The sequence below is a fragment of the Sminthopsis crassicaudata genome, chromosome X (genome assembly GCF_048593235.1).
Source record: "Sminthopsis crassicaudata isolate SCR6 chromosome X, ASM4859323v1, whole genome shotgun sequence".
Lineage (NCBI taxonomy): Eukaryota > Metazoa > Chordata > Mammalia > Dasyuromorphia > Dasyuridae > Sminthopsis > Sminthopsis crassicaudata.
Genome location: NC_133623.1, coordinates 83,985,458 through 84,007,759, shown reverse-complemented (window position 1 = coordinate 84,007,759; position 22,302 = coordinate 83,985,458). Strand labels below are relative to the sequence as shown.

Below are 22,302 nucleotides of genomic sequence, written 5' to 3'. Positions count from 1 at the left end.
GGACGTGAATGTGGCTGAGATCCTGGGCGTGGCCGCGTCTGTGTCCCTGAGGGGAGGTGGGGGGGGCGGGAGCGTGCCCCCCCGTGTGCCTGCACCTGCCGGGTGCCTCGGGCCGGCTCCGGGCTCAGTCTGGGAGGCTGCGGGTCCGGGGGGGGGGCGGCGGAGGCCGGCCGCGAGCCCCCTCTGGGGACCCTCCCTCTCTCCGGTCTCCGATGGGCGCTTCCACCTCTTGTTCCCAGTCCCTGCAGGCCCAGGCCTGGCCGGAGGCTCGGAACTCGGACAACCCGGGGGATCGGGGCTTTCCACTCCATCCTTTTGTCCTGTCTGACCTCGGGGATCAAAGGGCACGGAAAGGTTTGCGGCCGCAGGCAGAGCTTAACGTGCTAAAATCCAAGCTAAAATACGGAGTCCTCAGAAAGAGAGGGAGGGGTGATCTTATTCCTCAGGATCTCTCCCTTTATAGAATATTCGCCTTTAACATCTTTTCTCTTAAAAGGGCTTCTCTCTCAGTTTGGCATAAAGACGCTTGACATTTCGGGAAGAATTTCCCGTTCTTGGGATGCGGTCCCAGCACAGCCTCATCTCCAGACCCAGGAGACTTCCCAGAAGGAGGGGGCGGGAAGGGCCGGTCCTATGACGTCACCGCGGTGGGGCCGGTCTCCTCCCAGAGCCCCGGGGAAAGGGAGGAGAAAGTGGGAGCGCTCTTCCCCTCCCCCGCCCCGTATTTTCTCTTTTGTAGGGGGCCTTTTACTTCCAGGCCGCATTCATTGTTTTGTGCTGGGTCCGACTGGCTTGTGATGAGAGGGAGGTTTCCGTGGCGCTTGCCGTGGAACAAAGAGGTCCCTCAGCCTTTCCATTTAAACGATTTATCGGCTGAAAGAAGGGAATTGCTTCAATGCGGCCTTGTCCTGGGTGAGGGCTTTGGGAGCCTCTTGTCAGAAGCCTGTGAGAGCCTGGATTTCTTCCTCTGAACATATTCTCCCCTTCCCTTTTGACCTAGGGGAGAAGGATTCTTGATCCTGCAAGTGGGAATGCGTTTCTTCTCCATCTTGCATATGCAGCCCCCCTCAGAGATTTTTGCTACAAACGTCCTTTTCCTCAGGTAAGTGTTTTGCTTCCTCTTTTCTCGGCATTAGGACTTTGGGCAACTTTATAGAAGCAGAATGAACCTGTCACTGTCTGTGATTTTCTCTGTTCCTTGTTCTCTCGTAATCTCTTTCCCGATCCATAGAAGTGAACAGGAACTTCCTCTTTGCTCCTCTAATTTGCCCTAGATTCCCCTTTTACATAGGATTCATATACCCGTTTGTAATTTAAGGTGGCAGTTGGCGTGAGGTGTTCAGGAGGTATCACATTTCTGGCAAACTGCTTTTTCCTTATCCCGTTATTAAAAATGCAATAGTGTGTCCTCCTCGGTCCCACCACCTGTTCGCTTTGCATTTCTTAGACACTGTTATTTTATTTTATTTACTGATGTAGGTTGCACACATGATCTTACCCAAAGAGCAGTGTGGCCGTCTTCAAGAAATTCCTATTATTTCCTGGGTGCCTAGGAATTCTACAGGGCATGAGGTCAGAGGGAGTCATCTTCCTGAGGTGAAATCTGGTCTTAGCTACTTGCTAACTGTGGTACCCTCAGCAAGTCACTTAACCCTGTTTACCTCACTTGCTCCTTTGGCAAATGAACTGCAGAAGGAAATGGCAAACCCTTCCAATAGCTTTGCCAAGCAACCGACAACTGCATCAAGGAAAAGCAGACAAGACCAAACATTTGGATTCAAAGTCTCTGATTTTTAGTAAAGTTTGAGATCTGTCCCTGATAAGCAGTAATCCTAAACCCTTCCTTTCCTCCTTCCCTCCATGCAGATACTGAGCTCTTTCACAAAAATACTTATTGATGTTTAGTGTTTCCCTCATCACCAGGGTATCCCATGGATTCGGCCCTCTCCCCATGAGGGCCATGCCAGGCAACAAATCCCATTTTTTGTTTTAGGGAGGAGAAGAAAAGTGAGCTCAGCTGTTTCACACATTTGGGAAAAGGTATGCACGTGTGCAACACCTGTGGATCTCTCACCTCCAGAAAGAGGACAGGTGATGGTGTCTTCTCATGTATCCTTTTCAGTCTTTTGCATTTCCTTACAGGTCATTGCCAGTTTTGCTTTGTCATTCTTTCCATTTAAATTTATTTTAATTACAGGTATGTGTGTGTATTGATTTTTTTTAATTTTTGTTTTCTTGGCTTTGCCTAGGTCACTTTGCATCATTTCACAGAGATGTTTCCCTGCTTCTCTGTATTCAACACACTCCATTCCTTATAACAATATAGTAATGTCCCACAACATTCGTTTCCGTGCCTCCTCTGGCCATGCCCACTTGAAAACGTCTACTGTGTTCCAGGTCACAGATGTCACCAAAAGTGCTGTTATAAGTTTTTTGCAGTATATGGGGACTGTTTAATTGGTGCCTTCTCGTTATGTAATGGATTATTTGTTTTAACGGCTTTGAATATTTTTGTTACTTCCTTTGCATGATTCCAAAATTACATCCCAGAATGGATGCTCTCCTCATTTGCTTACGGTATCTGCCTTTATGTCTAAATCACGTACCCATTTTGGTCTTACCTTGTTCTTTACATTGTGTTTTCATGCTCCTTTCTGGAAGAGGACCAATGGCATCTAGAAGCTCATGACTTGCAAGTGAATTGCATTTAGGGGAGGCAGAGCTGGGCAAGATCCCCAGCCTCACTCCAGAGGCAGCTGAGTGCAGAGGCAAGACCTAGGTCAGGCAGACTGGCCATGGCCCCGTAGGCAGGGGGAGACCTTAGGCTGTTTAAGCTAGGGCCTTTCCCATGTCTCACTTGGGTCGAGGCAACAGTAATTTAGTGATTTAAGGCTAGGTAAGAATTGAGGCAAAAGATGCTCTACTTTGCATACTCAATGATAATAATAATAAAAATAATAATGTGGGGAGGGAAGAACCTCAGTGTTTTGGTCAGAAGAAACAGCTGTGGTTTACACTCTGTCTGAGCCATCAAAACCCACACAATGACCAAGTGAGGCTTAAGCTAGCATCTTCTATTGGACACTCAATGAAAGCCAGAGTGACTTGGGTTCAAGGATTTGTCAAGTAGCTCCTGCTGAATTCCAATGGGCTTTATCAAAGTCTCGTTTTTCTAAGCTATGTGTCAAGAAATCATCAATGAACTAGAGGGAACAGAAGAGTTCAATATCGCAGTTTGTTTTGAAAATCTAAAATAAATAAGTGGCCAGGAGACCAAAATATCTACCTCCAGACTCAAAGACATGCTGTGAGGTCGATGGGACCAAATTTCTATTCCTTTGGACAAACAAGTGGCACATGATGTAAGGGATTGAACTGTACCTAGTTTCTGAAATACTGTTTGTCAGTTTTCCCCAGAAGTTTTTGTACATAGCAACTTATTTTCCAAAAAGATGGGATTTCTGTATTTCTCAAACAGACATTTAATACTGTGTCTTCTATACCTAAATCATTCCCCTAAAACACTACTCCATGTTTAAAAAAATTTTTTACATATTTATTCATTTATTTAAACAAATTAAATATAGAAAAAGAAAGACAAAGGGTGGAAAAGCATTGTCATAGGCACAAAACAATGTGAGAGCATTTAAAATATGATATAATAGATTTCTAGTTCAAAAAATCATATGTAATTAATAGTACACATTTATTCAGAAATGTCCATCTATTGTTTGCTTCTTCTTAGGTTCACTTTTGTTCTCTGCTGTGCACTTTTTGCATCCCCCAAGATGGCTACTGCTGATATATTTGTACATAAATACACGCATACATGTACTTAGATACATAGACACATTTGTATAAGTATACAAATCCATGTACCCAGACATGTATAATCATGCTCATATATACATGTACATTTTTATGCGTCTATGTAAGATTGTACTATGCTTGTTTGTTCTGTTTCTCTGAAACTAGATAACATCATCCCTCATGAGTGCAGATCTTTTTACAATTTTTAAAAATCTATCACTTCTTCATTTCCTACATCATGACAATATTTTGTTTTATTATTTCTTGGTCTCTCATAACTTTACTGACTTCCCTTTGCCAAATTCTAACTGTGAAAGAGTCACTTTCTTCTTGAAAACTCTGGATCTCCTCTTCAATTTGGTTTACTTTCTTTCCATAAGCCTCTGGATTTGGTTGGATTCTTGTTATTTTTTTAGTTTTTCCTCAACCTCTCTCATTTGATTTTTAAAGTCTTCTCTGAGTTCTTCTACAAATTCTTTCTGGACAGTGGCCATTTACCATAACTCTTTGGGATAAGAAAAGCTTTTCCCCTTCAGCATCTCCCCCTCTATTGATAAATCCCAGTGTTTCCTCTTTCTGTAGTTGAATGCTTTCCCCTTTGCCTGATTTTCCCCCCTGAGGCAATTGGGGTTAAGTGACTCACCCAGGATCACAGAGCTAGGCAATGTTAAGTGTCTGAGGCCACATTTGAACTCAGGTCCTCCTGACTTTAGGGCTGGTGCTCTAACCACTGTGTCCCCTGGCTGCCATGTTGCTCTTTTTTTAAATAAGAAATTAATAGTGTCATCCCCTAGATCTGAGAGGGAGATGGTGCTTCGGCCTCTGGATCTTCTTTCAGTTTTCTTCTCTGACTTGGAAGTCAAAACCCAAGAACTCCACCCTCCTGTAAGACAGCCAGCAGCTACCCTGTGCCTCTGCTTCTGCCCTCCCGGGGTGTGGGCTTTTTCCTTCTTTCCTAACAGCACAGCTGGGCCTGGCATTCCTTATCAGCAGATATTCCAGGACTTCCTTATCATTCTCCCTGGCCTCCAATCCCAAGTGCTCCTAGGAAGTAAAAGTCCCCTTGATTGGGCCTGAGGCCACCTGGAACCCAGGGCTCCCTGCTTCTTCCAGGGGATGTTTTAAGGGGATACTCCTCCAAAGGGGAGTCTTTCTTCTGGACTTCTCTGGTTGGCCTAGGAAACCCTTATTCTGCTGAAAGTTTTATGCGTTTGTCACTTGTCTGCATTAGCTCACAGGTTCAACTTTCTTTTGTTTCTGAATGTTCTGACCTACTTCCCACACTCTTCCTCAAGAGTTGTTTTCTTCAATGGATTTTGTTCCTCCTTTGCCTTCTGGCAAATCCTACTTTTTAAGGTTGTTTGCTTCATTGACGTTTGGTACATGTATGTCCGATTTTTGGTGCTTCTTTTAACAAAATGTTAACTTTTCTTGTGAATCTCTCTCATTTCTCCTGCCCATTTTCCTTCTACTCCCGTTACATATTTTAAAAATGCTTTTGGAGCCCTTTCAGAAGGACTGAGACCAATCCATACACACACCAATTTGAGGCTTCACATGTAGATGTTCTGGCATCATTATGATCGTCTGATGTTGTGGTTTGATCTTCCCTGACAGCACAGTAGCTTCCTACACTCAGGGAATTATTTTGGTGCAGGTTTCCAGACCGTGTTGTAACACTGAAAGTTGAGCCCTGCTCTTGGGGTATACTGGGCACTGTCCCAAGTTTCTTAAATCGAGAGTAAGGGGCTTGGCCCCTGGCTTGTTGCTTGGAAGCCTGAGGACTGGCAACTTCCCTGCTGTATCTGGGCCTCTAGGCTTCCCAGGTGTGGCCATTAATCAGCTGATTCAAGAATCTCCATGTGGAACATGAGCCATTTCAGAGGGACCTTCCCCAGCTACCCCATGACATAAAAACCCAACATCAAAGATGAAACACCACAGATGCTCAACATTTGTCAAGTGATTGAATTTTATACCTGTGAATGGAGGTAAAATCTGGTTGCAATGAACATTAAAGGTCAGCCAGGAGTGTGTGTGTGTGTGTGTGTGTGTGTGTGTGTGTGTGTGTATGTATGTATGTATGTTTCTGTGTGTGTGTTCGCTTCTGAGAGAGACAGAGAGAGAGAGAGACAGAGAGAGGGAGACAGAAACACAGAGAGAGAGACAGAGAGAGAGATTGAGACAGACTGAGAGATTTGACTTTTTGGAGTCAGGGAAGGTGAGTTTAAAGCCTCATAAGTTTTAGGGATCCTGAAAAGATACCTTACAGCTTCATAAGCCAACCTGCTGCTCTGTGTCCACTGGTGAGAATCAGAAACAACTGAGTTCAAATCCTGCCTCCCATACTTACAATTTGTGTGATCCTTACCAAGTCTTTAAGGACATTCTTTGCTCTGTCTGCCCCTTCAGTAAGAGTGACTCCCCATGTGAAGGCGTCCCTGCTCTTAGAGTAGTCTGAGGCGCTAAGAGGTCAGACGGGGTGACCGTGGTCATGCCGCTGACGTGGGTCTAAAGCAAGATTTGAGCCTTCCTGACTTTGAACCTGGCCCTCTATCCTTAGCAATTAAGACACCGTTCAAGCCCCAACCATGACATGTAGCCTTTCTTGATTGAAAAGCTGCTGTAAGCCTTGCTCCCAGACTGCCTTGCATTTTGCATTTGTGTTTCTTCTCATGTACATTTACACATTTTCTGTCTTAGCAGAACCCAAGCTTGTCTTGTTAGGGACTGTGTCTGTAACAGTGTTTGCATCTCCAGAGCCTACGACCATGCTGTCCGTGGGCTTGTGGCTCGTCACTTAGCCCGTCTGGCTTTGTATGTGCCGGCCACATTGGAGGAGTCAATCCATGGCTGAGTGAATGAATACATTAATGAGGTGGAGGTTTCAGCTAAGGTACTTATTAGTGATTACAGTGATTCATCATTTTATAGGCCCAGTTTATCCTTTCATTTATCATAGCTAAACCATGTATTCTGTTACAGTTTAATTTACTATGTGCTATGAGGTATTGGTCTTCTATCAAAATTCTGCCAAACTGCTTTGCACTGAGGCATCGATTTTTTATACCAACTCTACACAGTTCCCTCTTTCTGTAAGTGGACTGTTGGGCAAAAATTTAGTGGAGCAATTTTAGAGTAAAGTGAATTTACCCCCGGACTCGGCTTCAAGGGAGAAAGGGAGACAGGAAGGGAGTCGTGCGTCTGGGAAGGGAGGGGGCCGGGAGATGATCCAAGCACACACGGACCCGGGTACTGAGGAGCAAGAGAAGGACGGGAGCAGGCAGGAGGAGCCAGCCACCGCCCCACAAAGGAGAGGACAAGCAACATGTGGACTGAGGAAAGACATATGGCACCTGAGCATGGATGGACAGGAGGCACACAAGCAGGTGCCAGACGTGAGGCTGAGTGGCAGAGCCAGCCAAAGGCTCCCCTTGTAGTGCTGGAGGTCTCAAGCCAAGCCCGGATGCTGAAGCTGCAGAGCTGGAAGGAATGAGAATGCAGGAAAAGCCCTTTTTGTTCTTCCTCCCCACTTTTTCATTAATACCTTTAGATTCTTCCCCTCATGTAAAAATATGCAATGCGGTTTCCTGTTTCTTACACCACAGTATGCCATGTTTCCCTCCCTCTCCTTCTGCTTCCTGAGAGTCATGCCATGTGACGAGTGGTCTTTTGTGTTTTAGGAATGAAAAAAATCAACACAACTCTATACTGCAGAGAGGAAAAGACTTGTGGTAGGGCTTAGGCTTTCTGGAACAGTCTGGTTATTACAGATTTACTTTCAATGTTATCACATCTAATACTGAGAACACAAAAAACACTTGTGGATGGAGACAGTCTTTCTGAAAACATTATAATTACTACCCTCTCAGGGGAAGCACATCTAATCTCTGAAGATTCTGAGGAAAAGACACTGTGGATTTAATGTCAGAATACTCTGTAGATGAAATGCTGATGGGTGAAGATAAATACTATTAGAATCGTTCAATTACAATCCTCTCGGAGATACGCACCTACTCTACTCTCAGAACTCAGAGGCAAAGACAATGGAGGTAGAAGACACTCTCTCTGGCAACATTCTGGTGTAAGAGAGAGACTGGGAAGGACTTCTGGACAAAGAAACCAACCTTTGAGAGAAACAAAGGTGGGCTCTATGGTCCGTCCAGCACGGTCTGAGACCTCACCTTGTTTCCCTTGATAAAGGTCGGTTCCTTTGCCCAGAGGCTTTCCAGTTTCTGTCTTACACCGCTTACTTCGGGATTGCTCTCTATGGAAACACATCTAGACGGACATCACTCAGCGGACAACATCTTTGTGGCAGAAGACACTCGTTCTGGGAACACTCCACTCACTACGGCTTCCTCTCTGGGGAAGCACAGCAAGAGAAAAATTGGACATTGAATGCAGTAGAGGCCGCTGAAGCATTCCTGATGAAAAGACAAGAGCTGAGGAGAAAATGTGAGTCTCACATTGAAGACTCAAAAGCAACATTCAAAGGTAAATATGATAGAGACCCCTCAAGTGACTCGTTACTGATACCCTGTGTCCTCTTCTAGAAGGGAAGACGATAACCCTGTCTCCTATGAGGTTTATCTTTACTAGGCAGGTAGAAGCATTCAAACTAGAAAGAGGTTTTGGAAGTGAAGGGTCTGGATGGGGATGATGCTAAATAGATAGGTGAGAAATAAGGATGCCCTGGCAGATGGTAGAAGGGAGAGAAATAATGGAGGAAATGATCTCATAAAATAAGCATTCAGGGAAGAGGTTTTGCCTTGGAGTGGAAAATGATGATGAGGGGAGTGACCAATCCTTGACCCTCCCTCCCATCTAAATTGGTTCAAAGTGGGGAAGTATCTATATCTGTATTTATATGTACTTCTTCTGTGGGTCAAAAAAAGATATTTTACCCTAAAGCTAAGTAGAGAAATGGGAGAGGAGAAGGAAAAAGTGGTGACAAACTTTGGGCAGATAAAATATGGTGTGGTCATGTATAAAATAGAAACTAGTGGGGAAAAGGGATAAAAAGAGAGAAGGAAAAACAGAAGCAAATACATCATGACTGTGTTAATGGGATGAACTCACTGCTAAATGCAAGTGGGCAGTAAAATGAATTAGAAACCAGAACTTCCAGACTATGCTTGTTTCTTCTTTTTTGTATTTTGAAAAGAAACATTGGAAAGAAAGAGAGAACCAGAGTGAAATTAGAGGGCTGAAGCAGAAACTGTTATATCTCATATGAAGGATAAAACATAAGGGAAGCAATGATGATGTCAGAAAAAATGCAGAGTAAAATTTGGCCTCACTGAAAGGGTAAATTGGCATGCTGGCTAATTCTTGTTTAGGGGAACCTCAGTCACTGGTGTCAGAAAAGAGATATGTGCACAAGGGCCTAGGATTCAAAATTTTAAAGAAAAAGTTATAAGCATTACAGGAAGAAATAGATAATAAAACTATAATGGCAGGGCACCTCAACTTTTCCTGTGTGACCTAGCCTAATACAACCATGAAATACATAAAAAAGAAGTCAAGGAGAATAATAAAACTTAGATGACTTAGAAATCATACATTTAAAAGAGTTCTATAGAAAACTAAATAGGAGCAGAATGGACTACAGACAGATGTTGCTTCATTTTAATTCACATTATGCAAATTGGATTTTATGCAAGGAATTCTCCCAAACCATACTGGGATCTTGGTCTGCTCCTCCCCTTCAATTCGGTACTCTGTGGCCCCCCCAAACCTTTAAAAACCCTCTCCAGCAGAAAGCAGAAGAATAGATCTGCAGAGAGACAGCCACCACCACTGATGGATCCGGGCTTGCCTTAAGACCTCCAGTACTGATGCAGGACAACTTGCGTTCAATGCACCCGCCCACCTGAGAGTCTGGCCCCTGCATTTGGATGTTTTGTCCATCATTGGAGCACCACGTCTGTCCCATGCCACAGGATTCCATGTCCGTGCCTCCTGGCATGTTCTTCCTTTCAGTTCCAGCCAGGCTGTCCTGGGGCTGGCCCCTGCAAGAAAGTGTTCCTCCTGCTCTTGATTCTGTACATCCAGACTTTATGTGTCATTGGCCCATGTGCTGGCTCCACAGGGGCACAGTCTCCTTCCTGCCTCCCTTCTGGCTTTTTACACATCCGTGGGTAAATTCACATTATGTAAAATATCTGCAGAATGGTTCATTGAAAAAAGTTAAGGACTATGCTGCTTTCTCCCCTCAACTTCTCACTTCCCTTTTAGTCTTAGCTGCATTGATTTTGTTTGTGGAAAAGCTTTTTAATTTTATGTCAGCCAGAGTGTCCATTTAGCTTCTTTTGAACGTGTCTGTCGTTTGCTTGGTCATGATTTCTTTCCCATCTTCTGGGCTTCTCTGTTTATGATGTTAGCCCATACATTCAGGGAATATACCCATTTTCAACTTCACTTTTGTGTTTCCTGTGAAACCTTTTTCCAACCTCAGATTCTGTTAGACTACTTGTCAGTTTTCCCAGTGGCTTTTATTGAATTGTGAATTTTCCCAAGCTGGGATTATTAGCTTTGTCAAAGAAATGGATGATGTGCTCTTTTGCTCCTGCATGCTGTATACCCAATCTGTTCCTATGGTCAGTCTTTCTGTTTCTTACTCAATAATACATTTTTAATCATACGGGCTTGCTAGTGTAGTTTTATGATCTGGCACTGCTAGGTCCTTTCCTTCCCAATTTTCCCATTCATTTCCTTGATAGTCTTAATTTTTGTTTGTCCAGACGAATTTTGTTATCCTTTTTTAATGTTCTCAAGAAATTCAGTGGTATTTTGATTCGTATTTCATTGTGTTCACTAATTAACATAGGCAGCATTATTATTTTTGGCCTGGCGATGAGTAATTGATATTTCTCCACTTAACTAGAGCTGCTTTTATTTGTGTAAAAAGTGACCTGTGTTCACTGAGTTGCTATCTGTGTTTTGGCAGGTTGACTTCTAGTTACTTCATACTATACGTAATTTCAAAGGAATTTATCTTTCTCCTGGATTTTATTGATAATTTATATGATACTGATAACTTGTTTGAGTTTATTTACTCTCTCCTGTCTTGCTGATGTTAGTAAAAACTTCATTTAAGTTTTAATTGATTCTGTCGAGTTCTCTAAGTAAACAATCATATCATCTGTAAAAAGACATTGTTTTATTCATTGTTTGCCTCTTTGCTGTTTATAATTTCCATTTCTTTGCTTTTGAGTTACTGCTATTGCAAACACTTCTGGTACGGTATTGAATAGTAGTGATGAGCGTGAATATCTGTTATGTCTCCAAAAGAAAATATTTGATTCTTGTCAAAAATTATTTAAATACCAAGATCAAATCACCATTAAATAAGGTCAGCCAAAACCTCAGTGGTGTATGATAAATTGGAAGGTCACAGAGCTCATTTTATAACAGAAAAAAGGAACTCTTCCTGATGCAGATTCCTCAGTTTTACAGAGGTCTAGGGAGACTGACAGTAGTCAGCTGCTGGGCAGGTCAGGGGTGGAATGAGGAGATTTTAGGGTGAGTTAATTGTTCAATTCAATACTTCCTTGGCTTAGAACTTTACCATTCTGAGAACTTTTTTGAAAGGTCTCCTTCAGTGTTTCTTTACGGATTTTTGCTCTGGATCGGTCTAGCTCACTGAAAAAGGAGTAACTTACTAAAAGATGGTTATTTTACTTCGTTTCTTTTAAGATATATTTAGGCTCATTCTACCTTATCTACTATTAAATCTTATTAAAAGATTCATTCAGTAAATCTAATTGGAAAATAAGGCTTCAAGGATATTTATGCTAGCTTAGGTCTTCAAAAGGAAAGGAAACTTCAAATGTGATATTAAAGTAAATCCATGTTACCACTATTAACTGGTTCAGAGATTATCCTTTTCATATCCTCTCTTTACTTCTGTTTTTATTGCAAACTCATCTCTCTTGTCTGCATTAGGTATAACACTAGTTCTTTATTTTAGACAAATTCTACTTCCTGGTTTTAGGATTGCCCCATTTATGCTAGTGTTTCTTGGGTTTTGCATAGGAATAGGTTTTGTATTTTGGTGGTTTAAAATTTTTGCACCAATGTTCATTATAGAATTTGGTCTCTACTTTTGTTTCTGTATGGACTCTGCCCATGTTAGGTATTAAGGCAATATTTATATGATAGGATGCATTTGGTAGGACCCAGTCTTTGTTTATTTAACCATTTAACCAGTTTTGGAATAAATTTCTACATTTTTTTTGTTTCTAAGAAGTTGCTTTTAAATCCATTTTGTCCCCTGGGTTTAGTTAGAAAGAACATTGGGAAAGATCTAATTGCATCACAATCTCCCATATTAGATTAACAAACAAAACAAACCTCCACAATCTTCTGTGATCCCAGCACTGATGAAGTTGGGGCTACAGATGAAAAGCTAGATAACTAAAGTTGTGGAACTGCTAAAAAACAAACAAACAAACAAAAAGCCACCTAAGCAGATTCTGGAGCTTTTGCTATCGGTCATTAAGGAGATTGGCAATGAGGGATGTTAAGATTGCAGGTAAGAGCTCCTGAGACCATGGGGGAGTTCCCGTCCTGAAACATTTTGGTAGTTTCTGAGATACCAGCCTGTAGAATTTCTATTAAGCTAAAATAAGGATGAAATCTTATAAAAGTTGAAAAAGGTTTAAAAGCAGTTGACAGATTAAGATCGTCATAGTCAAGGCCCCTCTATGTCCTGGTCATCTCAGATCAGAGTAAGAAAAGAGAAAGCTGGAGAATTGAAAACTTGAATTCTGCCTCATCTGGCAGAAAAGGGGAGGCAGCAACTGCAAGGGGGCCCTGGAAACCCTGCCCCAGCATCTCCCAACCCCAGCAGCTGCAGATGGGGGGGGAGGGTCAGGCCCCAAGGCCAGCATCGTCTGAGGCCTGACATTGGGAGTACCACCCGAAGGGGATCCTGGCCCCCCTCACCCCAGCCCTCTGCAGGTTCTATCTAGGTGCTCCCCGAGGAGAGTCCAGGAGGCAGGGGCAGTGCCCAGAGCGTCAGGGGGAGGGGGAGGAGCGGCAGCCTCTGCCCTTGGTGAGCCCGCTTTCTGTTTAAGTGGCAGAAATGTATTAAGAGGCAGTCAAGCCTTTTGTCCTCTGTTCACAGGCTTGGGAGCAGCTAGAACCCTAGCCCAGGGTGCCCACAAGAACTGTAGCCAGTGTGTTCTGTGGGGGATTTCATTGCACTCACCTTCCAGGGTTGTTGGCAGGGTCCCATGTCTGTAAAAGGACTTGGCGGGGCAAATGCTGTATGAACCTCACCCATTTGACGGCCTGTAACTGCTTCCTGCTGGCTAGGACTTGAGAGGACTTTAGAGGTAGCTCACATCTATTGCCAGTGTGGAGATGAAGGAGGAAATTTGGATTTCAGGTCACCTGGTTGGTAATTGTGGGATCCCCAACCTTCACTCCCAAGGCATAGGGGGAGAGCACAGAGAGGAAAAGAGTCTCCTCCTTTCGCCCCCTCTGCCCATCCCTCCCTGCTGCAGGGGCGGGTGGATGGAAAGAGAAGGGAACTGCTGGGAGCCCTATCAGTGAACGTTCCTGAGGGAGGGCCTCCTTCCTAAGGGGGACCTGCCAGTTCAGCCTTCCCTGGCTCCCAAAAAGGGCAAACTTCCGAGAGAATTTGGAAATAGCCAAAAGGTTTGACGGGAACGTTTAGCTAGAACTTTGAGTCTTACAAACTCAAGTGTGGGTCAGTGGTATCTCTGACACTGGGTGTGAGTGTGAGTGTGTGTGTGTGTGTGTGTGTGAGTGTGTGTGTGTGTGTGAGTGTGTGTGTGTGTATATGTGTGTGTGAGTGAGTGAGTGTGTGTGTGTGTGTGTGTGTGAGTGTGTGTGTGTGTGTATATGTGTGTGTGTATATGTGTGTGTGTGTGTGTGAGTGTGTGTGTGTGTGAGTGTATGTGAGTGTGTGTGTGTGTGTGTGAGTGTGTGTGTGTGAGTGTGTGTATATGTGTGTGTGAGAGTGTGTGTGTGTGTGTGTGTGTGAGTGTGTGTGTGTGTGAGTGTATGTGAGTGTGTGTGTGTGAGTGTGTGTGTGAGTGTGAGTGTGTGTGTGTGAGTGTGTGAGTGTGTGTGTGTGTGTGAGTGTGTGTGTGTGTGTGTGTGTGTGTGTGTGTGTGAGTGTGTGTGTGTGTGTGTGTGTGTGTGTGTGTGTGATTTCTAGGAAACAAGGTCCTTAAATGTTTGAAACTGATGTAAGAAGAATTGGGGATTGGTATTTGGAAGGCCTGGCTGTTACTCTCTTGATTATTGAAACTACTTGGGAAATGTTTCTGGTGGGTTGGAAGAAGAGAAGAGAGTTTGAGGGCAGTTTTCCCAGAGGACGTTTCCCACAGGTGACCCCTCACCCTCCAGACACCTCTTCCCTGCCGGCTGTGGGGATGCTTCTCCTTGTTTCACTGTTGCCACGGATTTGGCGAGCCTCGCCATGTCTGATGCTGTGGTGAAAGAGGAGCACATGCGGCTCCCAGAAGGAGTGGTTTGTGTCTTCAGTGGGTGAGACCACTCCCACCCCAGCATCTCCCTGTTCCTTCTACCCATGCTGCAGGTCCTTTTGTATTGATCTTCTCCTGGCTGTTTGTACTTGGAGGCTCCCTCGACGCCCACCTGCCAGCCCTTCCTAATCAATCTCCCCCCACCTCACCCCTATCTCCCCCACACTCCACTGTGGCTGTTTTTCATGGCTTTTAGGGAAAAGAGAGAACCATCTCGGTCCCATTCCTTGGTTATTTGGAACGTGATGAGGCCATTGGTAATGTTAACAAGATCTTCCAGGAAGCCACCCAGAACAACGCCCAGCCCCTCCAAGATTTCCAAATGTCCCTCCTCACCTTGGCAACTGCCTCACTTCAGACTGCCTCTCTGCTTCTAAAGGGGGTCTCTGTGCTCTGGCCAATAGTTCCTGCTGTGTTTGCATCCACACCCTCCATCCACCTGAGCGATGGGCTGACCCGTCCCCAGGGAGGTCAGGTGGACGCTTGACCTTCATCAGCAGCTACATTGACAGGGTTTGGGGACAAGCTCCTGGGGAATCTGCTGTCCTCTCTAGTGACCCTTTCCTAATTATTATTCTGCTTTTGATTTAGTCCTTGCCTTTTAATAAGATTTGTGTCTTCCAGACAAGTCTTAATTGGATTTCAGAGGGACCTACAGGACAGACATCTATCAGCCCCTCAGCCTCTGGAAGGGTCCTCCCACCTGTGGAGGCTGCTCCTCCCACCTGTGGAGGCTGCTCCTCCCACCTGAGGATGCTGCTCCTCCCACCTGTGGAGGCTGTTCCTCCCACCTGTGGAGGCTGCTCCTCCCACCTGTGGAGGCTGCTCCTCCCACCTGTGGAGGCTGCTCCTCCCACCTGAGGATGCTGCTCCTCCCACCTGTGGAGGCTGCTCCTCCCACCTGTGGAGGCTGCTCCTCCCACCTGTGTTGCGTGCTGTCGTCTCCAGAAGCTGCCGGATCGCTCTCTGGGAAGAGATCTGCTGTGTCTACTCAAATCTTTAAGACAGATTCTTCTTCCTGTAGTGAACCGTTGTCTCCAGGCAGTTGCTGTTAACTCTTGTCCTTAGAAGTGACTTCCCTTCCTGCAGAGAGCCCCGTCAAGCCTGATGCAATTCAGAGTCTTTCTTCTTTCTCTGAGAGTCCTCTCTTTTATTCTCCCAGAGAATGGGCATGGGATAATGCAAGGGCTTCTGGGAAGAACCACCTCAGCCAATGAGCTTGCCCCCTCTATCAAGTCAACCTGAGTTCTCACCTTGTAATTGTCCAGAAAACCTGAATTCTCACCTTGTCACTGTCCAGACAACCTCAGTTCTCACTTAGTAATCCTAACATCTCCCCCTTTCTTTTGATTTAGAACATAGGACAGTCATGACCTTGAAACATAAATCCATCAATATGGGAAGTATTACAGATAATTACATAAATGACCTTGAAACATAAATCCATCAATATGGGAAGTATTACACATAATTACATAAATTACATAAGCACATAGTAACATAGTAACATAACACATGCTAGAAGTATATAACATAATCATAATCATAAATTGAAAATTTATAAATGTCCATAAGTCCATTGTCCATTAGTCTCATCTTGTGTGAGGAAGTCCAATGATTCCTGCTGGTTTTTAAAGTTCTTTAACAGTCTTCTTATTATCCATGCTCTTTCAGTGTCAGATGTTTCTTAGATCTTCTCCTTTATTTTGAGGTTTTTCTCTTTTTCTGTCTCTCTCTGATGGACAAGGCGAATATGACTCATTGGCACCCATCTGATTCCTTCTCCTGCTGAAGAAATACAAGCAAACCCTCTCCCCCAGGCATTTAACCTATCTAATTACCTTCTATTTACCACTTTCTAAATCTCTTCTCATCATCTGGCAATTACATCAGAATTGTTTGCATTGGACACAGCCCTGTTGGTTTAAAAGGTCTGTATTCTCCCCAAGTGTAATCCATTCTTGCAATCTGATTGCCTTTTGGCTCACTGATTGGGTAATCCCTTTCTGCCATGTGATTGCTTTTCTGCTGGTTGATTAAATCAGAGTCCTGGCCTTCTGAAGGTTCTTTGGGTGTAACATCAGCTGCCATCTTTTTTGCCTGGGGCCCTGGACCTGGGCCCCTCATCCCATTTTCCCTGAATTATTCTACACTCTGATGCCCAATGGAGTCTTCTGTTGCATTTTGGACAAGGGGTTTTAGGTCTTCTTTCACCCTGTCTTCTCACTGTATCTCCATACCTACACTGAGCTCTTAGATGCCCAATTTTTCCACATTGAAAACATCGCCGAGTATCTCTAGAAATCCCTTGCCAGGAGGGACCCTGTCTTTCCACGTCCATCATTGTCCGGGTGTAAAAAGCATTTGTTCCCACTGTAGCACAACGTCTTATGATCTCCTCTAAAGGAGCATCTTTGTCTAATCCCCATATAATTCTTTTGCAAATCTCATTGGCATTTTCCTTAGCCAGATGTCTGGTCATTATTTCTGTAGCTGAATTTTCTCCAATAGTTCTTTTGACAGCAGTTTGCAAACGTCCCACAAAATCTGCAAAAGGTTCATTGGGACCTTGCTGTATTTTAGTGAAAGCCTCTCCACGATCTTTCTGTCCAGAAAGGACACCCCAAGCTTTTATTGCAGCCTTAGCAATTTGTTCATATATTGTCATGGTATAATTAATCTGTTCCGAATTCTCTCCATACCAACCTTCACCAGCCAAGTGCTCAAAAGTGAATTGTGTGTTAACTCCTATTTCCAAATTGCATCTGACTTGAATTTTACATAATTCATGAAATTCCGCAAGCCATAATAAATTTTCTCCAGGTTCCAGGCATATCCTTGCTATGGATTTCCAATCATTCGGGGTTAGGACTTCATAAGACAAACCATCTAGTAACATTTTGACATAAGCTGATGTAGTCCCATAAAGGGTACAACCTTTTTTCAAATCCTTAATTTTATTCAAATCTAAAGGTGCATATCTTCTCATTTTATGACCTACAGAATCAATATTTTCAATCACAGGATATGCATGTATAAAATCACTTATATCCTGTCCTTCTTTTTTAGCTTTAACCAATGCTTTTTCTAATCTTGTCATAGGCTTAGGCTGCTTCACAGGCAATTCTGTTTGTGTTTCTGCCTCTTCCTCTCCTCCTTCTTGCTCCACCCATGAAGGGTTAATTGAGGGAGGAGATGGGAGGTGCTCCTGTTGCTGTTGCTCAGAATTGTACTTAACTTCATTGTTATCTGTTTCATCCTTTTCACCTAGTTTAGTTGACACCTCCCCATTTTGCTCCTTCATCTCTTCCTTTAGAATAACATTTTTAAAAGCCATTTGGATTAAATTGTAGGTATGAATTGTATCTTTGGAAACTGAGTTTGATCTGGAACCAAAGGGTAAAATGTCACAAAGGTAATTGTACTGTTCACTTAATTGCTCTCCTACTAATTTCCACTCATCTGGATCCAATTCTTCTTCCAGAGAAAAAGAAGGACATATGACCTTCACAGTTCTTAAAAGTTCAGTAATCTCCTCTAAAATTATAATCAAGCCTTGGCTTTTCATAACCTTGATGATGCTCTCTAAACATTTTCCTTGAACAGAAGGTGTTTGCCCCATTTCACTATAAGAGATTGCTGGTTTAGCCCTTAACAAGTTCCTTATTTATCTATTAACACACTCACTTAATCTTTAACAAAGTTTCCTTGTTACTCACGGTTCTGGGTCAGAGAGACTGAGATCTGGATGGGAGGCTTTTCCACTGGAATCAGGACTGTGTCTGTCCCTGTTCGGGCGCCAAATTGCGAAGGTCTGGTCTAGCTCTTCTTGTCAGGATAAGCAAATGTCCTGGCCCCACGTTGGGCGCCAACTGTTGCGTGCTGTCGTCTCCAGAAGCTGCCGGATCGCTCTCTGGGAAGAGATCTGCTGTGTCTACTCAAATCTTTAAGACAGATTCTTCTTCCTGTAGTGAACCGTTGTCTCCAGGCAGTTGCTGTTAACTCTTGTCCTTAGAAGTGACTTCCCTTCCTGCAGAGAGCCCCGTCAAGCCTGATGCAATTCAGAGTCTTTCTTCTTTCTCTGAGAGTCCTCTCTTTTATTCTCCCAGAGAATGGGCATGGGATAATGCAAGGGCTTCTGGGAAGAACCACCTCAGCCAATGAGCTTGCCCCCTCTATCAAGTCAACCTGAGTTCTCACCTTGTAATTGTCCAGAAAACCTGAATTCTCACCTTGTCACTGTCCAGACAACCTCAGTTCTCACTTAGTAATCCTAACACACCTGTGCATGCTGCTCATCCCACCTGTGGAGGCTGCTCCTCCCACCTGTGGAGGCTGCTCCTCCCACCTGTGGAGGTTGCTCCTCCCACCTATGGATGCTGCTCCTCCCACCTGTGGAGGCTGCTGGGCTGTAATTCCCATCCACCTCCACCACTCATGAGGAAGCCTTTAAGCAGAAGCCGTTCTATGCCCTTGCCAGCTGGGAACAGTTATGGAAACTGAGACGTTCATTCGGGGCCCCACAGGAGTCTGGGTCCCAGGGCTTTGAGGGGAATGATTCGGTCTTAGCTGCTGCTGCAGCCCCAGTAATTCTCCCCCTTTCTCTCAGAGACTTCCTAAAAGGACCCTTTGCTTTTCCCATGTGGAGGGGGCTGCCGCTGCTCAGGAACAAGAGGGTGTGAATCCTCCCCAGGGCCCTTTCTCAGGCATACCTGAGCTCAGGTGTAACAGCAGGGCACAATCTCCTGAGAGCCTCCGATTTGCTGCCAGATTCTCCATCTGTGCTTCCTTTTCCTTCCCTAAATGAAGCTCACATCTCTCTGCTGGGTTGCCCAGCCCCTTAAAGAGCAGGTTCTCAGTGTTTTGCCCTCAGGTAAATGTCCAAATCAATGTCTTTGCTGGATTGGAGATGGTTAGAGCCTGAGTTCTTTCAGAGAAGCTGCCCAGACCCATTCCCCGGCACCCCAAGTCTTTCGTGCACCCCAACGTTGCGTCTTTTCTGACAAAAACTTCCTCTCCATGAAGTGTGAATGGCACTGGGGCACTTTGCCCGTTTTATCCTCACAATAAAGCTTTTTGCTCCTTGCATCTGCGCCGGCCTGAGCCTGGGAGTCCTTTCTGCATGACCGCCTGCCTTTCCCACTTCTTCCCCCTCATCAGCTCCTGACCTGGAGGGATGCTGTGGGCACCATGGGAACAAGAGGGCAAAGGCCTCCCCAGAGGCTCGGGGCGGGGCCCAGGGCGGAGCCAACAAGAAGGGCCTTGCTGTGGACGGGGGCACGGGGCATTCGAGGCCGAGGGCTGGGGTTAGACGAGGAAGGCCAGAGGGTGTGAGAGTGAATCCCAGGGGAGGCCGTTAAGCTCATGGAGCAGAGTCTGGCAGCCGGGGGGATTGAGGCGCTGTGACGGTGCAAGGGAACCGAGGTCCTTGTGGAAGCCCCCGCCTGACCTGGAACTTGGACAGAAGACTGGCAGCTGCCTTTCCTGAAGAGCCAGGTCAGAGGTCGGGCTCCTGCTCTGGCAGGGCAGGTCCCCCCCCCACTTGTTGGAGGAAGCCTCTGTCCGTCCTACAGAATGTGTGGCCCAGAAGCTGGCCCGAGGGAACCAGCGAGGCATTTAGGAGAGTCACCCGCAGGAGGAACTGAGAATGAAGGGAGAGTGACCTCGGCTGTGATTGAGGGATCCAAGGGGGGCCCATGTTGCCGCTTGTGCCCAGGACACAGAGTGGCCCCGATCTGGAGAGACTCCCCAGTGTAGGGGAGCTTGTAGGTGACGCTTCTCTGTGCCGGGCCCTAGAACCTGCGCCTGAGCTGTACAGATTTGTGGGTGAGGCTGGTCCTCTCCCCCGCAGCCAGATGCAGTGCTTGGGACTCGGGGGTGCCACGAGAATGGGGCAGAAGTCATGGACCCGAGCTGCCCCCTTTCCATAAGCTGCTTCTCGGGGACGCACACTGGGACTGGGGGGCTCTCAGCCCAGAGGGGAGCAGGGTTTGGGGGACACGCTGTCCACGACCAGTGAAAGCCATCCTTCCCATGGGGGTCCACATCCAGGCTTCTAATGGGCACCTGAGGCTGCAGCGTCAAGGGGCCGGAGCCTGAGGGAGGAGCCCAACAGCCATTTAACTGTATTGAAAAGCATTGTATGGTAGGGGGATGGGAGGGTTGTGTGTGTGGGGGGGGAACCATTTAAGTCTGCTGACAGTGCAGGGATTACAGAAGGAGAAACATTTAAATAAGAAGAGGCCAGAAACCATTGTAATGGCAGGAAAGAAAAGGCTTCCTTCAGACAGTAAACAGCTGCCAGTTCTTAGCTGCCCTTTGCATGAGGGGTCTGCACCTGCTGTCTGCTGCTGCTCGCCCTTGGGTCTTTGAACAGCTGTCTGTCTGGGGTGTTTGACCCCTCGGTCTCCTTTGATGTTCTGGCTCAGGCCCCGTGGAGGTTCTACCCCCCGAGTCCGCCCCTTTTGAGATGTGGCCGTGGATCCAGGTCTCCAGTCCCCGGAGCTCGGCTGGAGCAGGGGGGTCACTAGGGGTTCCAAAGGTAACTGCGTCCCGCCTCCAAGGAGCGTTTTCAGAGACGTTGATGGCGTGGCCGGTAGGCCGGGGAGGTGATGGGCTTGTCTTACATCTCACTTAGGCTCAGAGACGTGGAAGCAACTTTCAAGGTCAATTAGTCGGGGCTTCTCCTTTTACAGAGGAAAAAACTGAAGCCCTGAGTGGTGAGGGGAGGTGTCTGAGGTCACACTTCCAGGGAGTGTGCACAGCTCGGACAGTAGGATATAAACCCACATTTTCCTGGCTCAGAATTCAGCAGTGTGTCTATGAGAATGTGCTGCCTCCTTAATTCCCATCTCAGCCGTGTGCCCTCATCTTTCCATGTCTAGAAAAAGGAGGGATAAGTTTTAATATTAAAGGAAAAGTCATTTCCCAAACGATCCACTTTTACCTCAGGGACATTTAGCAGCTGCTTACTGGCCTGACTGGAATGTGTTGCTGAGATTCCTGTCTCCCTCCTACTCTCTCTGCCTTTAATGGGAGAAGTCCTTATCCCAGTCTTACCCATTTGCTGAAATGAGCTCTCAAGGATTCCCACTTCAGCTTAGGTTACAGGAGATCATCAGAGATAAATAAGGCCCCTTCAGCACCAAAGACCCTGGAAAGCTCTGCCAGGCTTGCTCTCTGGGAGACACTTACTCTAGTCACGCTCACCGAGGCATCAGAGCGACCCCTTGGGGACAAGGCAGCACAACCACGGGCAGCTGCGGGTTCAGTGGATAGAGGGATGGACCCGGGACAGCAGGGATCATCTTCAGGAGTTCAAATCTGGCCTCAGACGCTTTTTAACTGTCTGACCCTGGGCAAATCACTTAATACTTTGCTTCACTTCTTCAGCAGTAAAATTAACTGGAGAAGGCAATGGCAAAGCACTCTGGGATCTTTGCTAGGAAAAGCCCAAATGGGGTCATAAAGAGTTGGACACAACTGACAAATGACCCAAGCATGCCCAGACCCATCCAGAGCCACACTGGTCCCCTGTCATCCCCACAAACAGTGGGATCTGTCACCATCATAGAAAAACAAGCAAAATAAAATAAAACAATAACAAAAAGTGTCCTAAGCCACCTGACCCGGCAGACCACTTCTCAGACAATGTCATTAATAATGTCATTCTTTCTAAAGCTGCTTGCTGTTAACAGAATAGTGAACGGCATGGCCCCAAATGCCCCTTGTCTCCTTTTCCCAATCTGAAAATATTTAACAGTGAATTGGTAAAGGGCAGGTCCCAAATTCACCATCGACTTTTTCAATTTCAATTCCAAGTCCTATGTGACAGGACTGATGTCTCCCAGCATTCTCCACAACATAGGCTTGATCCACATCTATTTCTTCTCTACTAAAACAACAAATAATTTGCCCCCAAAGTGACAAAGCTCCTCCTGCAGCCCCAAGGCTATCTGTATTTAGT

At 45.6% G+C, this 22,302-nt stretch overlaps 1 protein-coding gene and 1 long non-coding RNA gene across 2 annotated transcripts in view; both read left to right on the top strand.

Moving 5' to 3' along the window:
• LOC141549151 (transcriptional regulator ATRX-like) overlaps window positions 1-22,302 on the top strand; it is a 463,311-nt gene that overhangs the window by 157,627 nt on the left and 283,382 nt on the right. The gene's annotated exons all lie outside the window — the stretch shown is intronic.
• On the top strand, window positions 17-7,530 carry LOC141549158 (uncharacterized). The gene is made up of 2 exons (XR_012484256.1): window positions 17-2,109; window positions 3,190-7,530. It is a non-coding gene; the product is annotated as an uncharacterized LOC141549158 (long non-coding RNA).